Source organism: Cervus elaphus, chromosome 13 (assembly GCF_910594005.1).
Source record: "Cervus elaphus chromosome 13, mCerEla1.1, whole genome shotgun sequence".
Taxonomy (NCBI): Eukaryota; Metazoa; Chordata; class Mammalia; order Artiodactyla; family Cervidae; genus Cervus; species Cervus elaphus.
The window spans coordinates 50,065,696-50,086,352 of record NC_057827.1 but is presented as its reverse complement, the minus strand read 5'-3'; the positions used below and the strand labels follow the sequence as shown (position 1 = coordinate 50,086,352).

General features: G+C 37.5%; 1 protein-coding gene across 3 annotated transcripts in view; it reads left to right on the top strand.

Moving 5' to 3' along the window:
- Positions 1-20,657, top strand: part of SLC25A21 (solute carrier family 25 member 21) — a 504,647-nt gene that overhangs the window by 2,320 nt on the left and 481,670 nt on the right. The window contains exon 1 of one of the 3 annotated variants that reach the window (XM_043922335.1): positions 17,403-17,446. The exons of the other annotated variants lie outside the window; for them this stretch is intronic. The gene's annotated coding sequence lies outside the window, so the exon portion shown is untranslated. Of the gene's footprint in view, positions 1-17,402; positions 17,447-20,657 lie in introns of those variants that run through there. 3 annotated transcript variants of the gene reach the window in all.

Genomic DNA, 20,657 nt, shown 5'->3' with positions numbered 1-20,657 from the left:
TGGGATTCTCCAGGCAAGGATACAGGAGTTGGTTGCCATGCCCTCCTCCAGAGGATCTTCCCTACCCAGGGATCGAATCTGTGTCTCTTGGGTCTTCTGCATTGCAGGCGGTTGCTTTACTACTGAGCCACCAGGAAAACAGAAGACCGACTTGTTTTTTTTCAATTCCAGTGTATGATGCTGGGGTGAGACTCAAAATAATCCAGTACTGGTCAGAGGCCCACCTCTGTACCAATCAGTTGTAGCCAATCCCCACTGGGAGGGGTGAGGATCTCAGGGCAAATTATTTTACAAAGAAGTTGAAACACATCATGAGATGGGCAATTGGTGTCTTTTGTAACGATATATGTGTGTCTTTTGTTAAAAGATGTTTGTAATATTTGCATTTAAAAGACCAAATGATGTACTGGTAGTTGCTTGGATAATACATATCTAAAGACTTGTCTTGAGTTTGTAGCTATAGCTATTATATTGTTACCAATGGCAACTTTGTTTTACATGATGAAAGCTGTGCTTAAGACAGCATGCACAAAGCAGGCTCCTAGTTTGCCTTCTCAGCTTCAAGTAATAGCCTAAAATTCAGGTGAGTGAATATAAGCCAGTGATGATAGCTTCAGGAAGATCAGCAAGGCTTACACTTCAGAGGGGTTAAGGATGAGATGGAGAAGAGGCCACTGGATTAGTATTCAAAGTGTGATCCATGGATGAGCAGGAAGAAGGAGCCTGGTAGTCCTTGGAAGCATGTTAAAAATGTAGGACCTCAGGCTAAGCTTATTGCAGACATACCATATCAGAACCTGAGTTTTAGGAAAGTCCTCAAGTCACTAGTTTATTCTTTAAGGTTTTAGAAGCACTGGTTTAGAAGAGTTGAGAAAAGAGATTCCATAGAGTTGTAGCCAGATTGAAGTAGGTTGCAAGTTAAATCTTTCTTGGCTTTCATGCTGACCATAGAGAGAAGAATAAGTTCTGTACTCCTTACTTGTGTGCTGCCAGTTTAGCTTTCAGTCTTATTTTCCTGTCCTCTGCCGTACGTTCCATTTGGTTTCTGCTCAGTAGATCTGCTCACCATACTTGAATGCTGCCTATACCTTTGCACCTTTATTCCCAATGCCTGGAATGTCTTTCCCTAATTTTCTCTACCTATTGAAATTCTGCCACTTTTCAAGGCCTGACTTGAAAACCATTTTCTGCATAAATGCTCCCAGATGGCCTTGAAGCCACATCCAGTTTTAACATTCTCATTAGCATTGAATGATACAAGTAATAAAAATAGCTAACATTTCTGGAATAAATACAAGGGCCACGCCCAGTGCGAAGCTTTACAAGTATCAACATTTTAAATCCTCACCACACCTTCAGAATGAAGAAACATACCCAGAGGGCATAATTCACTTGCCTGTGGTTGCACAAGCATGCAATCATTTTTAAAGGAATAGGATAAGAGAAGAACTAGGAAAATACTATTCTCACTGGCAGATATTTTTAGAAGTTGGAGAGATCAAGTCTACTATCCTTTATTATCTATCTTTTATTAGTTTACATCCCTTGAAACAATTTTTATCTACAGATTCAATCCTTATAGTCTTTCTGCTGCATCATAATATCTTGCTTTCTCTAAATAATTCCATGAGTACAGGCACAAGATTATCATTTAGTGAAAAGAAAATTCTCATTACATTTAGGGCCTCTATGTGCAGTAGGGCAGATTGTGGACTGAAAAAGGGCTCTGTCCATTTGAGCAAGTGGGAGCTGAAATCTAGCCTGTGGTCTGATTCATAATCTGTGTATCCTAGAGCAGAGATGAGCCCAGTCCCTTGGGGCCCACATCATTCCATGGGTTTGCTCCCAGTGTGGCTCTGGGAAGTTTCCCTTTTATCTCTTCTTTGAAGCCAGGAGCATGGTTCCATCTCAGACCTTCCCATTCTCCCTAGTGACCCATGTGGGTGCTTCCATGTGTTTGCAAAGCTTATGGGGTTTTTGTAAGGCATAGTTCGGGCGAGGCAGAAAAGGAAAGACAACCTCAACAGAAGTAGGTTACCTTTATTCAGGCAAGGAGGGGCGACAGTCGGCCTAATGACCAGGCTGAGGGCAGAAGGGATCAGGGAGGCTTCATACTTACAGGGAGGTTTGTGGAAGCGATAAGGAAAACGTCAATCAGGCGGGATATTTTGAGTATTCTTTTGTTGAGATGACATTTGTAGTTGGGCAGGGGGTGATAAGTCTTCTGGGCGGATGTAGGGGGTGGTAGGTTTCCGGACAAGGGGTGATAAGTCCCAGATAGATGCAACCGGCCTGGAGCATCAGGGTGGAACTAAAGTTATACTTTGGTTTCTCCCAAGTTAGATGATTCAGCAAGGGGCCTTTGAGACTGTTGTTCTCTTTCCTAGGCCCAAAAGACTCCTTCAGTTTTTATTTCCCATGTCATGTGGGTGCTTTTTAGGCCCCCTCAAATGGGTATTCTACCCAAGTTCTCATAGGGCTCTGGCATTCAGCTTTACAATTCTCCTGGGTCTCTAACGAAGTCCCCTGGCTCCCTGAGAAACCCTGCTCTTGCGCAGACCTGTCAGGCTCCCCACCAAGGGCACACCTAGATCCTGTCCACACTGAATTTTCTTCATGGTGACATCACTAGGACCATTCTCCTCCTGCCTCCCCAAATTTGACACTCATATTCCTTGACGTCTGCAGGTCTCACTCCGAATTCTTCTTAAAGCGTGTCTCCTCCATCTGTCTTTTACACGATCACCGTGCTGGCAGAACCCTGATTTATTTCCCCAAATTTCCAGGCTGTTGTTTCTTCCTCTGCAGCACCATCCTAGTCCTCTGTATCTTGTAAGCAAACATCCTACCACAGCTTCAATCACTGTTTTTATTTTGTTCATCGTGCTGGCGATGTTTGAGTCAAATTCTTTAGTCAAAGTATCTCAGAAATAAGTTTTCCAGTTTTGCACTAAACACAGTTCAACAACTTTGTATAGTTCATCTCATTAATCATCTTCAAGGGATCAAATGAGGAAATGAAATGAGAGACTTTTTCTGGAGGAGAGAAACCTGGGATTCATAAATCGGCTCCTGGGAGATAAACTATTGAGAGTATATGTAAAATGTACTTTATATTGATGGGAGAGAGTTCAAGGCTTTCAACCCAAAAAGGTCACTAAAAAGGTAGAATAATTTCAAATATTATTTTCAAAACTCCTCTCTTATATACCTTACATATCTCCGTTTTCACAAGATTTCTGCCTTTTCTTACCCTAACCCCAATCAGTTAAAATACAGTTAAAAGAAATGCCTTAATAGGCAGTGTGTATACTAGTAGTTCTCTGGATTTTAATTTGGACTTGGTAATAAAAGGGCTGATGCACTGGGGGGGTAATCAAGGTTAAAATTTTGATCAAGGAGAATTCTTTTTCAGCATGGGTGCAAAGGGGATACACATGTGATTTGGATAAATGACACCTTTGGAAATTCAGGATTTGGCAAACTGCATTTGCTTGATAATAAATAGCAGGTTGTAGTGAAACAGGTGAGCCTTTATGACACATCAAAGGGAGGCTGGAACCCATTATATGGGTAATTAGGGGGGAAAAATTCCCCTTATTTCAACCACATAGGAGGAAGCAACTCTATTGCTCAAATTAATTATGAAATACCTTTAAAGGATATGCTTTAATTGAATTATAGTCTGTCTCTAAGAAAATCTAGTTCTCAAAAATATGAATTTAAGAGCCAATAAAATATGAATTACATGGGACATTTCAGAGGGTTTATTTTACTGTCCTTCACTGAAACATGTTTTAAAAACTATAAGTATCGTATGTGGGCACAAGTGATGTAAGAACATAAAACAACTTTACACATTTTAGATACACTTTGTTAAACCAGGCCTTCCTCACCTCCCTACCTCTGGCCCTGTGTCCCACCACTGTCTTGACTACAGCGTCTCAGACCATTGAGAAGCTGCCTTTTAGGTATAGTACCGTCGGTGCTCAGAAATGTTTGTTGACTGTATTAATAATAGATATCAGAAGCCCAAGCCATAGAATATTATTCTTAGGGTCCTACTCTGAAGAAAGATAAGTGTTCTGGGATTCTAATAATCAGACAACTGATATGGCAACAATATTTTCCTTCAACAATATTTTATTTGATAGTAGTCGTTTGATAAATGACGTAAAAACATTCAGGTCTGCACTCTCTGCCACCTTTTTTTTTTTGGCTGAGAGGCCCATGATCACTTTTAATTTTTATTTATTTATTTTATTTTTGTCTGTGTTGGGTCCTCATTGCTTTGGATGGGCTTTATCTAGTTATGGCAAATGGGGGCCACTCTCTAGTTTGCAACTCTCTGTAGTTGGCTGCTCTCTAGGGGCATTCTCTAGGGCTTCTTACTGTGATGGCTTCTCTTGTTGAGCGCAGGCTCTAGGTGGGAGGGCTTCTAGTTGTGGCTCGAGGGCTCAATAGTTACGGCTCGAGGGCTTCTGAGCACAGGCTCAGTAGTTGTGGCGTAGGGGCTTAGTTGCTCCACAGCTTGTGGAATCTTCCCAGACCAGGCATGGAACCCGTGTGCCCAGATTCTTATCCTCTGCACCACCAGGGAAGTCCCCGTGATCACTTTTAAAATTTATGTGTTATCTTTCGTTTCAGGACCCCAAACTGAAAAGAGATGCACCAATCATTTTCAAACACCTTTATGATTGAAGTGTGCGGTATCTGGAAATGGCAATGTGTGAAACCAGGTTAAGGGACTTCTACAGGATTCTTTATAATTGTTCTAGATTTTAACTCTTTTTTTTTTTCTTACCAGTTTTCTTTTGCTTTTAAACTATTATGTTTGTGTTAGTTATGTGATCATGATTTATACAGCTTATAAATATTCTTGCCTGGGAAATTCCTTGGACAGAGGAGCCTGGTGGGCTACAGTCCATAGGGTTGCAAAGAGTTGGACACAACTTAGAGACTAAACAACAGCAATGGCAGATACTCTAGTAGGTCTGTATCTTTTGATTGTTATCAATAGTTTTTGTTTATTAGTTTGCTAGTGGTCTGAACAATGTACCACCCACTGGGTGGCTCAAAACACCAGCAATTCATGGTCTCGTGGTTCTGGAGGTTAGAAGTCTGAAATCAAAGTGTGGGCAGGGAATCTGAGAGAGAGTCTGCTGTCTGCCTTTCACCCAGCTTCTGGCAGTTGCCCACAATCCTTGTGCTCTTTGACTGTTGTCACATCGCTTTCTCCCTGTTTGCCTGAGTGTCTGTATCCAAATTTCCCTCTTGTTATAAGAACACCACTCATTGGATTGTGGCCCACTACATTCCATTATGACCTCATTTTAACTTGATTATGTTTGCAAAGATGCTATTTCCAAATAAGGTCACATTCTCAGGTACTAGGGGTTAGGATTTGAACATATCTTTTCGGGGAGGGGGGTGGCGACACAGTTCAAGTCACAACAAACAATCGATTGTATTTTTCTCTTCATATTGCGTTTCTCAAATTCAAGCTATGGTCCTGTATTTTTCTTCCTTTCATTGTCAACTTTTGTGAAAAGTTCCTCACTCAGTTTTGACTACCCAGTATAGCTGGCATATCTGCATTTACCTTTTTGCTGGAACTGTTAACTACTGACTTTCATTCCTAATTTTACCTAATCTTGGTGGGATTTCACACCTGTAACCAATTTTTCTCTTTAAAGTTGTCTCTGCTATTGATTTTCACCCCCTTCTCCATACATGATCACTTGTGTACCGTGATGACTTGTGCACCAGCAACAAAGAATTGCTGGTTCTTCTCTCTTCTTTCTGTTTCCTCAGAGAATTGATGTTCTGCAGGGTCCGAGTTCTCTACCCATTCCCACTCTGCTGTGTCCTTGCTCTTTGGCTTCTGTACTATCCAGGTGCAGGTAACTCTCTGATCTGTATTTCTAACTTCTCTGTGCCCTGAAGACTTAAATTTCTAAATTATCCAGTAAAAAATAATGTGGAAATCAAGAGTCATGTGGATTCTAATGATTTAAAAAATTTTGGAGCTAAAATTTGAAACTGACATTAGAGCCTCAAATACCATTTTCCCTTTGTTATATAGCCGTGTCCATCCTTATTTTGAGTCCAGTTTTTCTCATTCATTCTGTTTGTTAAGAAGTTGCAAATGAGCTTCTCTGGGTATTTGTTTGAGTTGGGTGGATCCTGCATAATTATCTAGTCAATAATTATAATAAGACAAACAGGAAATGCTAAGATACATCTTCAATGCTCCTGAATGCCTACTATGTGTATACTATTTAATATATCAATGCTTTACTTAAAATCCTTACTTTGCTTAAATCATCAGTATTAATCTGTAGCTTCTTGAGGATGAGGAAAATAAAGCTTAGAGAAATTAAGTAACTTGCTTAAGACCAGTGACAGAGCCCAGGCTCAAGCTGTTCTCTTTGCTTTCAGAGCTTATACTCCTACCCACTACCCCACCCTGCCTTGTAATATGCAGAATGAGATATCAGGTTATCAGCCCCATACAGAGTACTGCCTTCTTCAGCCCTCTTTTAATCCGGTTGGATTAAATACTGTAGGTTGAATATTGATGAACAAACAGAGTCCACCTTTGGTGCAACCGGCCATTTCTTGTTTTTGCTAGATCTTTAAGTGCCAGCCCCACCAATTGTATGAAATTCTCCATATTACCCACAGGGGGCTCAGCATCTTTGGGGCTACATCATTTCTGCCAGTAATGATTAAGAATGAGCTGAGCCTCGGTACTCAGGTTATCATTTATTCAACCCTTATAAATCACCTTAGGCTCTAGAATGACTCACTGGAGTGAGAGCAACCCCAGAGCCGACTAGACAAGCTTATCTGTGAAGGAGGATATTTAAGTTGCCTAAAACATTGATTTATCTTGAGCCTTTTCATTTGTATGAGTCTGGTAGCTTTAGGTTAGACACAATGGTAAATTTAGTTGAATGTCTGTAGAAACTGGAATGGACTATTGTAAGGAGAAGATGTAACTTGGGAGAAAGAATAATGAAATATGTGTTTCAATAGGATTCAATGACACCTAAAATAGAATTGTAAGCACAAAGTTTTACATTTTGTGTGTGTGTGAGTATGTGTGTGTGTGTTTGTGTGTTTGTGTGAGTGTGAGAGAGAGAGAGAGAAAGAGAGAAAGGGAGAGGAAAATGCCAATGCCCTAATATTTCTTGAAAACTTACCTATTTATGAATCAAGTCTATCAAAATCAAAATAATGCAATTATGGGAAACTTTGGTTTTAGTTCTTGTTGTGACTGTTTTTGTGATTATTACAATTATTATCCTGGAAGATGGTTGTAGAGATAGAGTAAAACGCTTTGGAGAGTGTCAAGAATAAACAGGGTTATTTTGGAACTTCCTGCTGGGGTAGTATGTTTGGTTGGCTACTGTATCACAGTGGGTGAAAGTGAAAGTGAAGTTGCTCAGTCGTGTCCGACTCTTAGTGACCCCATGGACTGTAGCCTACCAGGCTCCTCAGTCCATGGAATTTTCCAAGTAAGAGTACTGGAGTGGGTTGCCATTTCCTTCTCCAGGGGATCTTCCCAACCCAGGGGTCGAACCTGGGTGTCCCGCATTCCAGGCAGACGCTTTACCACCTGAGCCACCAGGGAAGCCCATCACAGTGGGTAGTAACATCTAATAACTTTATTCTGTACCTGGGCAGACCTATAGATGGTGCTGTCTTCCTATAATTTTGGTGATTTGCTCAAAAAGGGAAAAAAAAAAAAAAAGGAAAACTTTCTGATGACAAGAGTTAGATGTAGAAGTGTTCTGATTTTCAGTTAGATTCCACCATTGTAAAACACTTGCAACAAGTATCTTGCATAGATTACAGAAGAATACACACTTGAAAAATATAGAGGATTGTACTTTTAGAATTAATTTTTCCATTTAAGTATAATTCTTAGCTATATATGGAAAAATAGGTTGCTATACATAAGTAAATTCCTGTGTTCTTGCCTGGGAAACCCCATTGACAGAGGAGGCTGGTGGGCTACAGTCCATGAGATCGCAAGAGTTGGATACAATTTAGTGACTAAATCACCACTACCATATATAAGAGGGATGGGAGAAAGTATTTCTATTGCTATTTGTTTATTTTATCTGTAGTGCTTTTGAATTTAGGGTCCTAGGTCAAATAAAAATTATTTATAAGCTTAGCATAAATATCACATTAGTTGCTTGTAGGTCTTGAAGATTACTTTGTGAAAACAGTGCTCCTAGATTCCATATTTTTGTTTCTCTAAATTCTTAGGGTTAGAGTGTGTTACACTGAAAGTAAATGATCAGCTACTGTGAGTAGGATCTAGAGGGCCAAATGCACAGTTCTTTTTATTTATCTGAGGCTGCCACTCAAAATGCCATTTCTTGTTTTAACCTAGTGGAATTTAACATAAGAAAGTGAGAGAGATGTATGAAAAGTATATTTTTCTTAAAGATAACATCCAAACAGGAAATTATTTTTCTTTAGATTAATACATAATGTGTTGTGGAGTTAGTGGGAAATACCATTAAGTCTTTGTTGCGGTAAATGAATCTTTAACCACAAGATGGCAGTATCACTTTCCCATGTCCTATAAGTTGTTTCTAAAATGATGACTCAAATTATTTTTTAATGAGAAATGTATACAGCTATAAAATTTTAGGAAAATAATGAAGAAGGTGAATATTTAAAGTAAATTGATATAAGAAGTACTAAAGACTAGTTTTTTTTTTTGTTTTTTGATTGAGCAAGTTTTCATTACATTTATTTTATATTCTTTTAAGTTGAAAGTAGGAACATGATATAAAAATTGTAGGGGCATATCAGCAACTTCCTTTTGCAGTGAAACATAGTCTCATGTTTGCCTGATGCTGCATCAGGAAATAAAACTTTTGTTTCCTTCATGTTTTCATGAAGATCTGCATTGGCCTATACCTTCTAGTCTTTCAAGCACACATATACTGGAGATTAGAAGGCCAATAGAGAAGCAAAGAAGGGAAAGAAAGGAATGAAAAGTAGAGCTACTGGCACCTAAGTATAAAATGGGTGGTGGGGGGTGCGGTGGGGAGGCGGGCAGTGGTAATGATGTCTAGTGACCCTTGCTGGATTTATATATTCTGTAATCTAAAAATGTATCATCTTTCCATTCAACATTGGGTTTTTAAATAGTCATTATCCAGTAGTATCTGTATTTTTAATGTTTTCATTGGTATGTTTATATATTATATAGTATTATGTTTCACCCTACATAGATGTTTTTCATGATTACTTTAGTTTTTGTGTGTGATTAATTTAAAATATTACACTGGATCTGTGTCTTGTTTTTTTAAGTCTTATGAAGCACCTTTTAAGTAGAGACCAAGTCTTACTTGCGCATAAAGAATCTGTCCGAAATGCAGGAGACACTAGAGATGCAAGTTCGATCCCTTGGTGGGGACGGTCCCCTGGAGGTGGAAATGGCAACATACTCCTGGATTCTTGCCTGAAAAATCTCGTGGACAGAGGAGCCTGATGGGCTAAAGTCCAAAGGGTCGCACAGAGACCCTAGGGTCTATATATGGGTCCCTGTATATGTGTCACAGGGACACATACATACAAGTCTTACTGATTTTATATCTCTAGGCCCTGCACAGTGGTTAGCATATAGTAACCACTCAGTAAATCTGTTTTGCTTTAAATTGCATTTGCCACAAAGCAGTACATTTCTGCTGAGATCTATTTTGCTTTTGTGCCCCTTGTGTCCTAAGCAGCCCTCAGTGTGGAGGAGGTAAAGTAAAGACCTTTTAGGGACTTCCTTGGTGGTCCAGTGGTTAAGACACCGCCCTTCCACCGCAGGGGGTATGGGTTTGACCCCTGGTCAGGGAACTAAGATCCGCACAGACCATGTTCAGCACAGCAACCCCCCTACAAGAAAAAGACCTTTTAGTTTAGAAGCCAAGTGATTTGAATTTTTTCGTGGTATCTTTTGTTTTCCCAGTGGTGGAGGGAATGATCTTTATAGGAGTGATAGTTTGTCAGGACAGCACTGAAAATAAACTTACTTTTTTTCTCAAAAGTGTCTAATTGATAATAGTCCTATGTGAACAGTATGATTTGCTTTCTATAATGGCATATTTGACATTTAATCTGTATAAGTTGTATACTTGCCGCTTGTGTGTAGCTATATACAGAAATATTTTACCTTGTAAACTCAAAAAGGAGGTCTGTTATTTTCCATTATTTACATAAGTTATAAATGGATGGCAAGTTTGAATGGCAAGTTTTTTCATGGGCAAGTTAAAAAAAAAGACAGTTACCATGTATGGGAAGAACATGTAAGATAAATAGGCAAGAAGAGAAGAAATGCAGTTACCATGTTTGAGAAAATATAGAATTTCATGTAATTCTCTAAGTGTGTAGGTCATATTTCAAAAATTTGTAGTTTTAAGTTAATTTTTCGCAATAAGGTGCATTTCCTTCTAGAACAATGGTATGAAATTTGTAGGTGGGCCGCAAAAATCCTTCTTTTAAACCTGTAATAGGAGTGAGATATCACCATCAGGAGCCCTGAGCCCTAGGATATTTAGGACTTTTAAGCCCAAATACAGGATCCTGTGCCCTTCTGAGGTCCAAGGGCCATACGCACTGGGGAATGAAAATAAGACCGTCATAGGTGGAGACAGCCTGGTGGCCTCTTCTTAACAATGAGACAGAAATGTGCCAGCAGGATAAGGAGGGCCCTTGGAAGGCAGTTTCAAGTTCACAGAGGACCTTGTAATGTCAAAAACCTTTGGCATTTCTTTCAAATAAACTAGACATGAAGTCATTGCTTCTGTCATTGCAATTGTGTTTTTTAAGAGCTTTACTCTGTGAAATTTAAGCATTTAAGATCAGCTATATCTTAATAACTCTGTTAGTTGCCATTTCTTTACTTTTTAATAAAGTAAACTGAGAATCTCAAAAAAAAAAAAAAAAGAAGACCTTAGATCTTTTTCATCTTCTGAGAAACTCTGATCCTAAAGAACAAGGGCAAGTGGATCCTAGAGGTTCTCACTTCATTTGTTTCTGGACATATTTGTGCAATAAATAAATGGATGGATAAATGGATTTTGAGTAGTTGGATAGCAGGGGAGGACCAAAGAGAAAGCGCAAACCGAAGAACTATAGTACAGGAAGCTTCAAGGTTGGAGTAAAGTAAGTGTTGCTGTGGTCATTAGTATGCATAGGTTGTTAGGAAATTCGCTTTTTCTGCATTGGAAAATGTCCGCATTTTTTGTTATGATTTGTGCAGTCTGTTGGAGAAGGAAATGGCAACCCACTCCAGTATTCTTGCCTGGAGAATCCCAGGGATGGGGGAGCCTGGTGGGCTGCCGACTATGGGGTCGCACAGAGTTGGACACGACTGAAGCGACTTAGCAGCAGCAGCAGTAGTGCAGTCTATATGAATTTATGTATGCTTGATTTGAATGAACATGAGGAAATCACACTTTTAATATATGTTTTATTAACATTACATAGCTGGGAAGATAGCCATATATTAAATTAAAAGAAAATATCCTTTATATTTTATTGATCTGTAAGTAACATTGACCGGAAAAAGCGATGGCACCCCACTCCAGTACTCTTGCCTGGAAAATCCCATGGGCAGAGGAGCCTGGTAGGCTGCAGGCCGTGGGGTCGCTGAGAGTCGGAGATGACTGAGCGACTTCACTTTTACTTTTCATTTTCATGCAATGGAGAAGGAAATGGCAACCCACTCCAGTGTTCTTGCCTAGAGAATCCCAGGGACGGCGGAGGCTGGTGGGCTGCCGTCTGTGGAGTCGCACAGAGTCGGACACGACTGAAGTGACTTAGCAGCAGCAGCAGCAGCAGCAAGTAACATTGACGTATTTATTTTTTATTTAAATGTAAGAATTTATAATATTAATCATTAGATAAACCATGTAGAACAATGACGTATTAAAACATGCTCTTATTTCTCTCAGAAAACAATAAGCTCCCTGAAGATAAGAATCTTGACTGTTTGGTATCCTGCTGTATCCCCAGGGCCTAAAATAAAATCTGGTACAGGATAGATACTCAGTGAACATTTGTTGAATGAATAGATGACTGAATGAATGAATGTCACATTTATTTTGGTTTTCAATTTTGAATGTTAATTTGAAAAATTCTAAACGTGTCATCAAGATGCTAGAGTTTATATTACTACTTAACGACCTGACGGAGTTGGTTGAGTTCCTGCCAGGCCCAATACACGTCACTGATGGTGAGAGAAATCATTGCTGCTCTCCTGCCACCAAAGTGAGACATTACCCCAGGAACCATGCACTACCTAAGGTGCACTGTTCCGTTTTATTTCTAACAGCTGCAAAGGAAGAAAAAGGAAATCCAAGGAGGCTTAGTGTTCCTGCCCTGATTGCTGTAAGTGGGAGTCAATCTGGGAGGGACTTTAATCCTCAATACTGTAAGTCCCATTGATTCTGGGGTATGTGTCTTCCTGGATCTTGACTGTGCATAGATGCAGACTGGCTTCTTCCCAATACCTGGTTTCCCAGGAATGACTGTAACAAGTGTAGACTGTCTGACTGTTGAGTTATTTACTTTTTGGAGGTTAGTTTATTTTCTAAGCTCAAGGGCTGCTGTGTTGGTTGTGTTTTTCCAGTCAGTCGTCTTCCTACTTGTCCCACACCAGTAACACCCTCAGGAACCGGTGGGTTACTCCCACATGATTTGTCGACACAGAGAGATGCATGGGGTCACATGACAGGGGATTTCTTCAGTGGGGTCAGAGCAAACTAATCTTAATTTTCTCTTCTGGTCTATTAAGTTTATACTCTGGTGTCCCAAAGAGTTATTTAACACATTTGTGTGTGTGTGTGTTTATGACATATATATTTGGAAAAAAAAATATATGGAAACATTCATCTGCCTCACTTTTGTTGTTGGGGCTTTGTTTTGAAATTATCTCATTTTCCAAAACTGATTACATAGATGGCAAACTTTTCAGTACACCATGGGAGGTACAAACGGAGGTCAACAAAAAGAAGAAAGTAGGACACCATCAAGAGGCATCTGTTTTAAGGTGTATGAACTTTACCTCATGAAGAGAGTAAAGGTAGTACTGGAAGGTAGTGTCCTGCGGGGGTTCTGATGCGTTACACCTGGCATTAGATCCCAATTCACATGCTCACTAGATGTGTTACTGCGGGCAGGCAGTTTAACATGTCTGTGCTTTATCCATAAAATACAGAGCCGTTGCAATACTTCATAAGGCTGTTGGAAGGGTCAGATGGGCTGATCCTTGTCAAGTGCTTATACATGTACCTAGCACCAAGTAAGCACTCTGTAAGTGTAGTTATTAATGGAGAGGGAATACATGGAAGTATTTAGGTATATTCTAAACATTTTAGAAAATCTTCATAGGTGAGTGGCACATTATATGAATATATGCTAACTATAATTCTGTTCTACAATTTATAATGTAAACTCTATTTTTCTGTTTACCTTTTAGAAACCTAATCATATTTTGCTTAACTCTACTGATTTGGGGGGATAGAGTTTTGGTCTCAAACCTGGATATCATTAACATAATCCTATTTTTCATCAGATGAAGTGGTCTTTTTATTCCCCAGATGGAGTCATTAGGTTGCTTCTGGAAGTCTTTTTTCTAGTATTCCATAGTGGGGCCTTCAGTTCAGTTCAGTTCAGTTGCTCAGTCATGTCCGACTCTTTGCGACCCCCTGGGCGTAGAGGAGTGATTATTCTCAATTCATAATCCAGTGGTCTCCTTATCAAATAGCTTGGGTTATTCCCTTATCCCAAGACTTATTTTTTTGTAAGAGAAAGGCATTTATATTTTTGTAGTTATTCTATTATATTTATCATTCATAAAAACTTTGGCATCTGAGTTGTATAGTAACGTTTGGAATAAATTCTGTCAAGCATTACTAATCAAGACAAGTAATAAAGACCTTGTCTTTAATGTAGTTATTTCCATATCCCACCAGTGATAAAGAGACCACCAGATCGACAACTTCCAACTTCTGATTTATAGGTTAATTAGGTTCTGTTAGTCATTTTCCCAGGAAACATTATTGTCCAAGTTTGTAATTAATGGTTCTTTTCTCATTAGTTTCTGTGTTTTTTTCCAGTCCCTTAACTCCAAGGTTCAGTGTACTCACTCAGGGCCTGTCCAGGGCTTCCCATCAAATTCCCCTGTATTTTCTAACTCATCAATGGTGGCCTTATCTGACTTTTTAAAACCCTGATTTTATTCTAGGAAAATTTTATTCTAGTAGCTAAGTTTAATTAACTGTGCTTTGTACCATGGGATAGTCTCCATACTGTGCCTTTGCCCCAGAAAACATTTAACTTATGATAAGCCAAGCAGGCAAAGTGTTTTGAGCCACCTGTAAAATAAACCCACCCCATCTGCTTCTACACATGATGGAGAAAGTATAGATGGTGCCTTTCATAGAATCCCCAGTTTCTGATCCTTAATACTAATGGTTATGGAATTATTTACTCAAATGCCTTCTCTTTTCAACTTTGTCTCCCCCAAAAAACAACACATAAACACACACACACACCCAGAGGCAAATAAACATACACATCAGAATACTTTCTAGCTGGACTTTAAACAGCTGTTCATTTATTTACCCACTGATATTATTATTATTCACTGTGTCTATAGTCTGCTATTTAAAAGTAGTTTTTGAATTAGTTCTCCCCAATGTCCATGAATTCATTCAGAAAACATCTCTTAAGTGTCTCATATATACCAGGCCCTGTGATAACAGGTACATGTGTCTGATCTGACTTTAACCATGAGGAGTGTGTGGCGTAGAAAGGGTGGTAACAGTTATTAAGTGAGGGCTTCCCTGGTGGCTCAGGTGGCTCAGATGGCCTGCTATACGGGAGACCCAGGTTCAATTCCTGGGTTAGGAAGATCCCCTGGAGAAGGGAACGGCAACCCACTCCAGTGTTTGGCCTGATGAGTTCCATGGACGGCAGAGCCTGGTGGGCCACAGGCCATGGAGTTGCAGAGTCAGACATGAGTGAGTGGCTAACACCATAAACACTAACCGTGAACTGAATCCATTTACCAGAAGGCCGGGGCTTGGTTCACCAAGCTTCACTAAAATTTGATATTCTGCTTTTGCAAGCTGGTTAGAAGCTTTGCATTAAAACACTGCCAAATTTTGTCCCTTTATATCCACACTTTTTTAACTTGAAAAAGGAATTTCAGCGTGTAAAACTTTCCATTATAAGGCCACCTGTAAACTTAAAACAGTCAAACTGTTTTTTCAGCTGCCTGCAGCTCTGTTTCTCAACTGACTAATACTGACAGATAAAGATGGCTTTCCCCTGAGAAGGATTGTTTTGTTTGTGGTTATTCTGTCACTACCAGGAGGGACAGCTCCCCTGATCCGTAGGGAGTACAGAGATGCAGTTTACGGACGAAATCATATGCTGACTAGCAACTGAAAAATAATAGTCAAATAATGATTTCATTGTTCCTTCTCGTGTCCATGACAACTAGAGGTATGCAGCTAGATCAAGACACTGCCTGGGAGTGGTTTTTTTTTTTTTGTTTTATTTTTTCATTTTTCCCTTCAATACAACAATTTTGAGAACATTTGCAGTTTATTCTGATAATCAGGCTAAGGAGAAAAATGGACATTTTCAATATCTTGGTAATTTGACTGTTTTTATATCTTCAAAAGTAATTCTTCTGTCACTTCTTTTCACTAGTACTCTGACTTGCTCCTTTAAAAGATCAGGTTTATGACTTAGTTTCTACAATGATAGTACTTCCCTCTCTGAATTTGGAGTTGGGGAGAGCTGTCTTTGAGTTCTCTCTCAGTCAATGAACAGTGGTGGAACCTTGGGAGAGCTTCTTAATCTTTTTAATCTACATGTCCTTATTCATAAAGTAGGAATTAGTAACAGAATCTTTTCTCATTAGTTTGTTGTGAGTTAAATGAGATATTGCATATAAGAGCTTAGCCTGTTGCTTGTCACAAGGAAGCACCCCATAAATGTGTTTGTTGCTGTTATTAGTAATTCTCCCCTACAAGGCTGTAAACTTCCAAAGCAATGATTCTCAGCCTTGATTACACATTAGAATCACCTGGGTAACCTTAAAAGCCCCTGATGCCAGGGCCACACACCCAGATAGACTAAATCAGCATCTTTGGGGGTTGAGACTAGGACTTATTAGCATTTAAAAAATTGCTTTCAGCTGATTTCAATGTGCAGTCAAAATTGAGAAATATGGTCCCTGAAAGTCGGGACTGTGTCATATTAAAGAACTTAGATGAATGTTTGAAAATCTTGCTAATATGAATGTTTTGAAAAATAAAATTCAGTATGATTTAGAAAAAAAATGACACGTAGTACTTTGCATGAATTGAGTAACTGAATGTGGAAAAGCCAAATAAAGTGATTTTTCAAGGAGCCACTTACTAGCAATATCATTCTAGAGCAAATCTACTAAGAAAGAAAAGGAAACTTACATGTAGGAACCTAAAGTTCAAATGTTAGAAAGTTATACAAATAGAAACTATAGTGAGGCAAAATTATTTTTATATTTTAGTGGTTTTTTAAAACAATGGGATTAACAGCAGTGATTGTAAAGATAAGTCTGTGCTATTTTAATACAAAGATGAATATAAATTCAAATACTTCCCAGTTAGGTCAAATATGTGTTTGTTTAAATTTTGAAGAAAACCACTGGCAACAGAAGAATTATAACTTTATATTGCTTATGCTGAATCAACATCTGTAGGCATCTATTACAGGATTAAACCTTTTGAATGAGAAGGCTAATATGTAGGATAAACTTATTTGTATTAACTATATAAGAAAGCCTGAATTTCTGGGTAATCCAGAAGACATTAATTATAAAGTTTTCAACATCCTATAAAGTTAAACAAAATGATACAAGACAAATTTTCCCGAGGGATTTCTTAGCTCCCAGTTTTTAAACTGCATTTCTAAAGTGAATTTGTTTATATTTTGACATATCACATTATTTTTGTAAACAAATTATTTTAATTTTAACCTTCAAAAAATCTTTGTTTTTAATAAATACTCTATCTCACACTCCATATCTGTGTCTCTGTGTATACAGTTTTAACCCACATAGATTGTTGAGAATCATCATAATAATTATACTTGTTTACTACTGTTAGTTCTGGGAATACTTTTGTATATATGTTCTCATTCAGTTTTCATAATACCTCAGTGAGGGTCCAGGTCAAAAATTAGCCTTGTTTAATAGGTGGGAAAGCTAAGGCAGTTTATTATTAATAGTAGGCTGTTCCAGCTGACCCAGGGCAAAATTCTTGGTTTTTAGTCAGGTCTTCCTTTCATTAGCTAGTTCATGCATTTACAAAGCATTGTCAAGCTGTAAGTATGAGTCTGATGCAGCTGTAGGCAACGGGCATCCAAGGTGAGTAAGACACACTTCTTGCTTTTAAGGAATTCCACACACAGTGTCACAAATTCATTTTAAAGTTCTTAGCCCACGTCCACCAAAGTAGAATACACGACCTGAAATTACCACGGCGAAAGCTGTCAGCTTTTCTGAGACATAGGCGGGAAGAAGAAAAGAATTGTGGGAGTTCCAAAATCCATACCTACCACCTTCTACAGTTATATTTTGTCACAGCCTATTAGATGCATGATCAGCCTGGACATGATAATATCCTTTACATCCCTGTGGCTGAATTTTTTCTAGTGATTTCTGCTACATTAAGGAAACGCTATAGTGCGTTTCTAAGAATGTATTATTCAGGGATGCTTCAATTTGCCTTTCTCCGGCTTTTCAAGTGCTAACATTCATTTTGGTTTTGGCAGAAACTGTTCTGAAGATTAAGCATTTGGTTTATTTTTAATGCTAATTCATCTGAAGTATTTATTGAATAGCTGGTTTTTAAAGTAATCCTGTTGCTGAATTAAAATACATAATCATGCTTACTAGACACAAATTCTACAATAAGGTATATACTTTGTTTTAATTAAACTCTTTAAAATAATCCTTTTTTTTCCAGCTAGTTGTAAAGTTTTGAAGAGAACTTTTTGCCTTGTCTTTTGTAATTGGCCAAATTCATTTTATTTTAATGTATAAAGCATGAGTCAGTTAAATGGATAGACCTATTTTAGTCCTTTTTGAGGATTCATAGTTGCCCTAAAGGAAGAAAAGTTCAGAAAGAATATTATTAGTTTTTCAGTTACTGAGTGGAAACATTTTATGTCTTGAAAATTTTCCTTGAATATTTTGCAGTTAAAAATATACAAAGAGACAAAGGAACAGTGTATAATGTTGAAAAGTTAAAATATAAGTATTGTTAAACAGCAAATAAATGAAATATATCTCTTTTGTATGAAACTATTTTAACTTAATGTCAATAAAGTTTAAATTAGTTCAGACTTTTCTTATTAGAATAAATGTTTCCTTTTAAAATGCATGATAATCATAATCAAGACAAAATTTGTCCTGTTATTTATTTTCAAAATGATTGTACATGTTTAGCAGACTTTTGATTTAAATCCCCAGTGATATATTGGAGACAGATGTTTAGATGACCTCATGTTTAAAGTAATGTTATATTTGGACACAAGATTAAATTTTCCTTAAAATCTTTCCTTATAAGTTAAACTGTGTGGTAGTATACAAAAACTAATCAATGATTTGCAGTGGATTAATGCAGTTCCTGTATTTTAAATAAAATTTTCTATCTTTTATGGAATTCCACATAGTACAAAAGAGCTGATTATGAAACAGCTGTTTACAAATGAAAATATTGTTTTTGGCTGGTCAGCTAAATGGGAAACAGATTTGAAAAGTTCCATGAATTTGAATGCAAATTTACCATATCATTTATACTGAACCAAACAACGCTGGTAAAAGACTGCAACCATAGTTTACCAAAAAAAACATTCGTTGAAGACTGTTTTGTAGAGTATTATATAAACATTTAAAATAGTTTTTCCTTTTTCAAAATCAAAATTATATTGAATACTTACGAAAATCAGTGTAACTATAATATGTAGCTATTTTTGGGGGAAGATTTTTAAGGAGCTCATAAACAATGTTTAACATTTCAACGAAGAGAAATTAGCAGAGGGAGCTACTAGAAATGTATAGGCAATTGAGTAGAGTAAAATAGATAAAAGATAAGTTATATTGTCTGAAGATAATAAATTAATGTATGTGACAAATACGTTTAAGGCAGAGCTATGTAGGAATAAGCATATTCTCATTTTTATCATCAGCTAGAATGTTATCCTGGAAATCACATTGCTGTGGACATTACAAATTAAAAAACATGGTCTTCAATGAAAATCTTTACATTTCCCCTCAAATTTTAAACAGTTATTAAGGATTACTTCTTTTAGAAATTATTTTACAAATAAGTTAGATTTAAAGGCCTTATCGTGTGAATTTTGAATATGACTCTTTTAAATGCCAAAGTACATAGTTTACTTGAGGTAGTTCACGAGTTAAAAATTCTAGAAGAACTATTATTTGTTTCTTTTTCTTTATCTTTTCTATTGTTTTTCTGCTTGTCTCAGTTTTCTGAAATTGAGACCATGTTTCTTCTATTGCTTTTTAAAAATCACATGGGCAATAAATGCCATTTTGAGGGTGGGATCTTATATCTGCTTTTGTTGTCAGTATAACAGAGTGGCTCTTATTTCCCTAGGTGGTTTATAGTCACTTGAGAGAAAAGCAAGTGGAATATGTGAAATCTATTTTAAGAAAAATGTTTTGGGACAAAATGAAGACAATAAGAATCTAGGAATGCAAGCATCATAAGTAAAAGCACTTAAAAATAAAAGACTATTTTATTGACATTGATGAATAATGTCAATGAAAAAAGAATGGAGGATCCATCTATATGATCCTTGAATTGTTTTCTACATATTTTGTTGAGTGTCAGTAGTTAATGAATATCTGTAAAACGAGTTCATTGACATATAGACATGTTAAAACTATAGTAGACTGTAAGTTTAAAGAAGGGTCAATGCCTGTGGACCCTTTAATGATGTAGTCTTTGTTTTTGCCTTTGAGAATAGCGCTTGTAATTGCCACTTCCTAGATAAGCAGACTACATGGTAGTGATAGCTTATACTATATCATACCATCCCTTTTGGCTTTACTTGTGATTCTGTAATGTAGTGATGTATAAAAACCAGGCAGCTGACATCTCAAATGAAGATGCATTTGAGAGCCACTAAAGGAAATTTTCTTATTTACTTATATTTCAGCTTATATATATCCACACAGTTGACATTTTAAAGAAAATCAGCTGGTGTCTATTCTTGTAACAGGGAACTAAAATTGGGATTGTTGCCTATGGGAAAAATTAAATTTTGGAAATAAATGTAAACGATACAGGTAAGTAAACAGTAATACTTAAACATAAATGTAACCTTTTAAAACTGGTGCTTAAAAATTCATGCCATATTGATTTTGTCAATAATGTCATATATATTTACCATCACTGAACTGTACAGATAATTTCACTGTCCTAAAAATCCCTTGTGTTCCACCTATTTATCCCTCCTTCTACAACCCCAGACAACCATGACTTTTTTTTTTTTTCCTTTATTTTTTGTTAGTTGGAGGCTAATTACTTTACAATATTGTAGCGGTT